Source organism: Ovis aries, chromosome 19, assembly GCF_016772045.2.
Source record: "Ovis aries strain OAR_USU_Benz2616 breed Rambouillet chromosome 19, ARS-UI_Ramb_v3.0, whole genome shotgun sequence".
Lineage (NCBI taxonomy): Eukaryota > Metazoa > Chordata > Mammalia > Artiodactyla > Bovidae > Ovis > Ovis aries.
In genome coordinates this window covers 60,504,494-60,511,318 of record NC_056072.1, presented here as the reverse complement: position 1 = coordinate 60,511,318, position 6,825 = coordinate 60,504,494, and positions in this window count along the sequence as shown.

Genomic DNA, 6,825 nt, shown 5'->3' with positions numbered 1-6,825 from the left:
CTTGAGGAAGGAGGATGGCCTGAGACTGGTGGGCAGGGCAGGAAGAGAAGACACAGAAAGATCCACAAAACTGGGCTGGAAGGCACCCTGAGCCGGTCAGGGAGGAGGCCCTTGGGGGAGGGGGATGGAGGCAGGCCGTGATTCTCACCACCCCCCGCCCCCCGGAACCTTGCAGGAGAGACAGAGCAGGCCTTCCAGGGCAGGGGCTTTAGAGCGACTTAATGTCTTTGCTGACAAAGGTCCGCCTAGTCAAAGCTATGGTTTTCCCAGTAGTCATGTATGGATGTGAGAGTTGGACCATAAAGAAGGCTGAGGGCTGAAGAATTGATGCTTTTGAACTGTGGTGTTGGAGAAGACTCTTGAGAGTCCCTTGGACTGCAAGGAGATCCAACCAGTCCATTCTAAAGGAAATCAGTCCTGAATACTCACTGGAAGGACTGATGCTGAAGCTGAAACTCCAATACTTTGGCCACCTGATGCGAAGAACTGACTCATTGGAAAAGACCCTGATGCTGGGAAAAATTGAAGGCAAAAGGAGAAGGGGGCCGCAGAGGATGAGATGATTAGACAGCATCACCGACTCAATAGAAATGAATTTGAGCAAACTCTGGGAGATAGTGGAGGACAGGGGAGCCTGGTGTGCTGCAGTCCATGGGGTCACAAAGAGTCAGACACAGCTTAACGACCGGACAACAACCACCACCAGCTCTGTGCCAACTGTCAAGGACTCCTTGCAGATACCAATCCAACTTTTAAAATGCAAATACCCTTAACCTAATCCCCGCCCCCAGCTGCCCAGCCTCTCTGCTCCCACGGGGTACCTGCGGCAGGCGTGGAGGCAAGGGCCTCCCCAGAGCCAGGAGCTGGCAGGGCTGACGGGAGACTGTTAAGCCGGTGAGTGTGCGTGAGGGTCTCTTTTGTGTTTTAAAAGTGCACGCGCCTCTGTGCTCGGCATATTCTGGAGTTGGCCTCTGGGGAGAGCATGCTGGCCAGGGACGCCAGCTCTCCACCTTTCGTGCCGTGGGCCCCCTTGCTGTGCATGGATTTCACAGAAGACTCTGCTGTGCTGGAGACAGTCTCAAGCGGCTGTCAGGCACAGACCGCACAGGTGTCGCTTCGCCATCCCACCCCATTCCCTTAGCGCCTGCCCCAGGCTCCCCACAGGGTGGACACGGTGTGTTCTGTCTCGAAGCCAGTGGGGCCCACTTGTGAGACTGTGATAGAAGCTGTGGTGCTGGACAGCCGCAGGTGGGGGGCTAAGGGCCCCCACGGCTCCCGCTGCTCACACTGGAAGCACCCGCTCCCTGGCCTGCTGCCTACTGTCCCCTGGCTGGCCGCGCTCTGGACACACCGACCTCCCCTCAGTCTGTCTCACCTCAGGGCCTTTGCACGTGCCGGCTCTGGCCCAGGAAGCCCTTATGGGACTCTGAGCTCAGCCGAGCCTCTCATCCTTGGGCCCCACCCGGGTGCCCTTATGAGAAGCCTAATTAAGACATTAGTTAGGGAACATCGCTGCCCTCCTCTCTTTTTGCCTCAGCCTCTGGCCCACGTTCATTGTCAGGTGTCCGTGGAACTGCCAGGGGCAGGGACAGTGCTGGTCTCACTCACTGGCACCCCAGCTGAGCGCCACCTCTGCTACGTCTGTGCTCTGTCTTAGGATCACCCCAGCATAGCCCGCCATCGTCCCGGACGACAGTGCTGGTGGTGGTGAGCCCAGAGGCCCCAGCCGGATGGACCAGCTCGGAGAAGAGTCCACTGCGCGGGGGAGCCCTTCTCAGCCCCTTCACTGCCCTGGACCCAGCGCTGGGGCCCTGGGCTGTCTGTGGCCCCCAGGCGGGAGGGGGCACACATGGCCAGCTCTGCCCCGTCCTAGCCAGGGGCCTGCACCCTCCTGGCATGCAAGGATTCTGAGCATCACCACCTGTCTCCACCCCTGCTTGACTCAAGGCCTGTGCGCCCTGAAACCTGGTCTCTCCCCCCACCCTGCCTGTCTCGCTGCCATGGTTTTGCACTGTTTTTTTCCAAAGGGCCACCACAAGGAAATCCAAGCCTCTCCTGACCCCCATCCAATCTGCTAGTGAGTCCTGAGGCCCACCCCTGCACGCTCAAGGCCGTTTTCGCCCCCTCGCCACCGCAGCGCCGCGCAGCCACAAGCTCCACCCCGGCTCGGTCCGCTCCTGTGCCTCTCGGAGGCGACTCGCCACTTGTCACCCCTGGGGACTCAGCCAGGTCCTGGAGGCCAACTGCTGGGCTGTGCCCCTGGGGCTTCAATCAGCAGGAGGCCCCAAGGGCAGAGTGGTTCCAGGCATGCCCCCCAGCCCCTGCCCTGTCCAGCCTGCCCCCCAACCCAGGAGTCTTGCCATAAAGTCGTGGTCACGGACCTCCGCCCCTTTGGGTGGGCTGTCTCACTCCTCAGGACACTGGGGTCAGCACTGGGGGCCTCGCCCTTCTGCACAGGACAGTAGGGCCCTCCTGAAAGCCTGAAAGTCCAGTCCCTCCCTTGCTGAAGCAGCGGACTACTCTGCGCTGAGAACCCGGAAGGCTCGCTTACCCGCTGGGAGAGTGTGGCTAAATCAGCGGTCAGGGGGTTAAGTGGCCGGGTTGGATATTTTTCCCTTTCTTTCTCTCTCTTTGTAAATGACACTGGAGCAGAGGGAACAGCAGAAAAGGGAACAGAAAACAGACTCCTGAGTTAGGGCTTGTTTTGGTAACACGCAAGCTGGTTGAGTCAAATGGTGACGTTACTGCGGGTGGCCGCACACTGGGGAGCCCTGCCTGCCCCCTACCCCTTCCTCGCCGCCTGGCTCGAGGCCTCAGACATGCAGGCCCATTCCTGCCCTGGAGCCTTTGCACCTGCTGTCTCTTTGACTTGACTGCCCTTCCATCTGCTCCTCCCAAGCCTCCTTCCCACTCTGACGTCACCTCCTCCGAGGGGCCCTCCGTAATGGGCCCACCTGAATCGGGAGTGTTAGGCTTTGCTTGTGTTCCTGAAACGTTCTGTGTCAACTTGGCTGGACTCAAAAGTTCTCGCTAGGGTTCCCTTTCTAGAGCGTTTCCAGTTAGAGTGGCGGAAAGACCAGATCCTCCTGTGGTTCGGCAGCCCAGTGTGCGGACAGAACCATGACCCTAACAGCTCACACGCGCCCTCGGTTCCCCAGCCCGCTGCAGACCGCGCCGGGGGGTCGGACTGTCGTGCTTCACCTGGCCCTGAGCCCCACCGAAAGGTGGGGGGGTGCACACCTGCTGGGCGGCGAGCAGAGTGGGACCCAGGGAGGGGCTTGTCTCCCCAGGGGCCAGCCACCAAGGGCAGGAGCTCAGCCCATGGCCCTCACACCGCCCTGCCACCAGCTGCCCCCAACAACGGACCCAGGGGAGCCGAGCCCCTCAGTACCCACAGGTCCAGGAGGAGTCATCCCCAAGGGTCCCTGGAAACCTGAAGTTCCACTGACCGGCGAGGAAGCTGAGGCTCTAGAACACGGAAGTGCTAGGGAAGGCACGTCTTGAGGCAAGGAGCCCCACAAAGTGCTCGGGCCCTGGCCCCGGGCTGGAGCTGTGCCCAGCACACACAGAGACCTAGAGGGCATGCAGAGGGGCACTAAGCGTGCCTGGCGACTCTGGCGCCTGCTGCCAGGCAGGGCCGCCTGTGTTGGGGCTGATGTAAGCACGTCCCCGGGAGACACTTCTGTGTCCTGTGAGCCACCGCCACAGCCCCCCCCCCCCCGGCCCGGCCCCACCAGCTCACCTGGGCCTGGAGCTCGGCAGGCTCTGACTGCCCCCATTGCACCTCCAGGGGGGTGGGCACCACTGCCAGGAGCCTTCAGAGCAAGTCAGGGGGCATCGTGCCAGAGTGGGGGTCACAGGGGTACGTGCGGGGGGTCATGTGGCCACGCCCCGCACCCAGGAGGTAGTACTTTGCATCCCAGGATTCAGGGCCCCCTCCCGTAGCTGGAACTACCTGCTGACTGAGGGGAGCGGCGCCTTCCGCCACCTCCGCCCCAGCCCGCCCTCCCGCCTCTTGCTCGCACAGCGCAGAGTCTGGGGATTGACTGCGTGGATCCTCCTGCGTCACCTGCATCGGTCTCCTACGGCCGCTGCGGAAATTCCCGGGACGTGGTGCTTGAAACAACACCCACTCCTCCGCTCCTAGTTCTGTGGTCAGGTGGAGAATCACGCTGTCCGCGCCGCTGGTCCCCTCCGGAGGCTCCAGGGCAAAGCGTCTGCTCTCCTCTTCCCGTTTTCAGGGGTGCCCTGCTCCTCAGCTTGCGGCCCCTTGTTCCCCCTCCTCAGTCAGCAGAGTGGGAGCTCCCTCTTACCTCTGCCCACCACCTCACCTCCTGATCTGCTCTAAGGCAGCAATGCCCAACCTTTTTGGTACCAGGGCCCTGTTTCGAGGAAGACAATTCCTCCACGGACCGGAGTGGGAGGGATGGTCTGCAGATGCTTCGAGCGCCTTCCATGTTGTGATCATGATCATCACTGGTGCCTGCGGCCACTCCTGAGAGCAAGCATCACCAGCTCAGCTCCGCCTCTGAGAGTCCAGCCTCAGATTCTCAGAAGGAGCCACAACCCAGACCCCTCACATGCTCAGGTCACAGTAGGGTGTGAGCTCTTAGGAGAATCTGATGCCCTTGCTGATCTGGCAGGAGGTGGGGCTCGGGTGGAAACCCCAACAACGGGCAGTGGCCGTAAATATAGACGGAGCTCCATTAACTCGCCCACGCTCACCTCGTGTGTGGCTGGGGGCGGGGGTACCCTTGCTTTAAAGGACCCACGTGACTACCTCGGGCCCCCCAGATAACCCTGGATAATCTCTCCTTTTTGCAGTGGTCGTGTGTGGACGTGAGAGTTGGACCATAAAGAAAGCTGAGCACTGAAGAGTTGGTGATTTTGAACTGTGGTGTTGGAGAAGACTCTTGAGAGTCCCTTGGACTTCAAGGAGATCCAACCAGTCCATCCTAAAGGAAATCAGTTCTGAATAGTCATTGAAGGACTGATGCTGAAGCTGAAACTCCAATACTTTGGCCTCCTGATTCGAAGAATTGACTCACTGGAAAAGACCCTGACGCTGGAAAAGATTGAAGGCAGGAGGAGAAGGGGATGCCACAGGATGATATGGTTGGATGGCATCACTGACTCGACGGACATGCGTTTGAGTGAACTCCAGGAGTTGGTGATGGACAGGGAGGCCTGGTGTGCTGCAGTCCATGGGGTCACAAAGAGCTGTACACGACTGAGCGCCTGAACGACAATTCTTGGAGCCAATATTCTGCTGACGACTTTTTACCTTTAAATTGTATATTTAACCTCTATATCTTATCCCAATTTTAGCAATAGCGCTTGCTTACCACCCACGTCATTTGCTCAACAAATATTTGTTTTGGGAGCTGGGCTCACAGTGCTGAACAAAACAGGCAAAACCCTTCTTCCCGAGTTCATGTTCTAGTGTGGAAGAGACACTGAATGCGTGAGTAAATTATGTTCCCAGCGCAACTGATTTTTGGACGGTAATTTGGCAAAAGTTACCGGCCTGCTCTCTGACCCAGGAAAGCCACCATTAAGAGTTGCATATGCAGCTACGCACACGGCCTGCCCTGTCTTGTGTCATTATGCATCTCAGCAAACACGTGGGAAGGATCTTAAAGCTGGTTAATGGTGACTCACCATCAAATTCAACCGGTAAGGAAACTGTGGTGCCCAGAGACCAGAATTTACAGCTCAGCATGATGGCCCACGTTCTGGGATCTGGGCTGACACAAAGCCTGTCCGCGTGGCACACAGCCTACAGGCAGCGAATGGACCGCGCGCTCTGAACTGCTTTCCTACCGACAGAGGCCCCTCTGGGGCCAGGGGACCCAGGAAGCGGCAGACAGCACCGCACACCGACCAGTGTTCACCTACCTGGGCCTGGACAGAGGCCACCTGGGCTGAGGACCCACGCGGCGGCTGCTGGGGACGCACGTGGAAAGGCGAGCCACGTCCAGGTGGCACCCAGTTGCGCACACAGGTGCTCACGGACCCTCCAGCGTGACCCCCCTGACCCCCCGGGGCCCTTGTAACTGGGCTGCTTCTCTATGGATGAAGAAGGCACCTCTGTGGAGACTGATGCCTCGCTTCCCCAGGGTATGTTTGCCCCCAGGGAGTGTGTCCGGTCAGGGTCACAGGGCACAGGTCACAAGGCCGGGTCCTCTCCCCAGGACCAGGGCCGGGCAGGATGGGGTGTCCGTTCTGCACCTGTGCTGTGCTCTACTGGACAGACGGACGGCTGCAGCAGGTTCCCAGGTCAGCAGGGACAAGGGCCTTCACCGCAGGAGAGGCACGCGCATGCACACACCTCCACACCTCCCTCACGTCTCCCCTGCAGACCCGCGGAGCTCCACCGCCAGCTCCAGGTCCGAGGCTGTCACTGACAGCCCCCAGGGCACACAGACAGAGAAGCAGGCCAGTGTGTAGCCCAGCCCCTCCAGGCAGCTCCCTCCTGGCCCGCGGGGGCATGGGGTCGGGGCAAGGCCTTGTCTGCAGAGCTCACGCCAGGCACTGCCCCCGCCTGCTCAAGATGCCCGATCCGTTCCGTTGCAAGTGGGCATCACGTGCCATTTCCCCAGGGGAGTTGTAGCCTGGAAACAGTTTGCCCCCTTCGCGGTGCATACAGTGGATACATAATTGATGCTCAGTACACTGCACACGAGGTGGGAAGTGCCAAGCAAAGGTCTCAGACAGGAGCTCAGTGGAGTCGTAGCCCTGTGGGCCAGGCCTGCCTGTGGTCTCTTCCCACAGGTGAAGCTGGAATCGGGCAGCTATGGGTCTGTGGAGCAGGCAGCCCTCAGG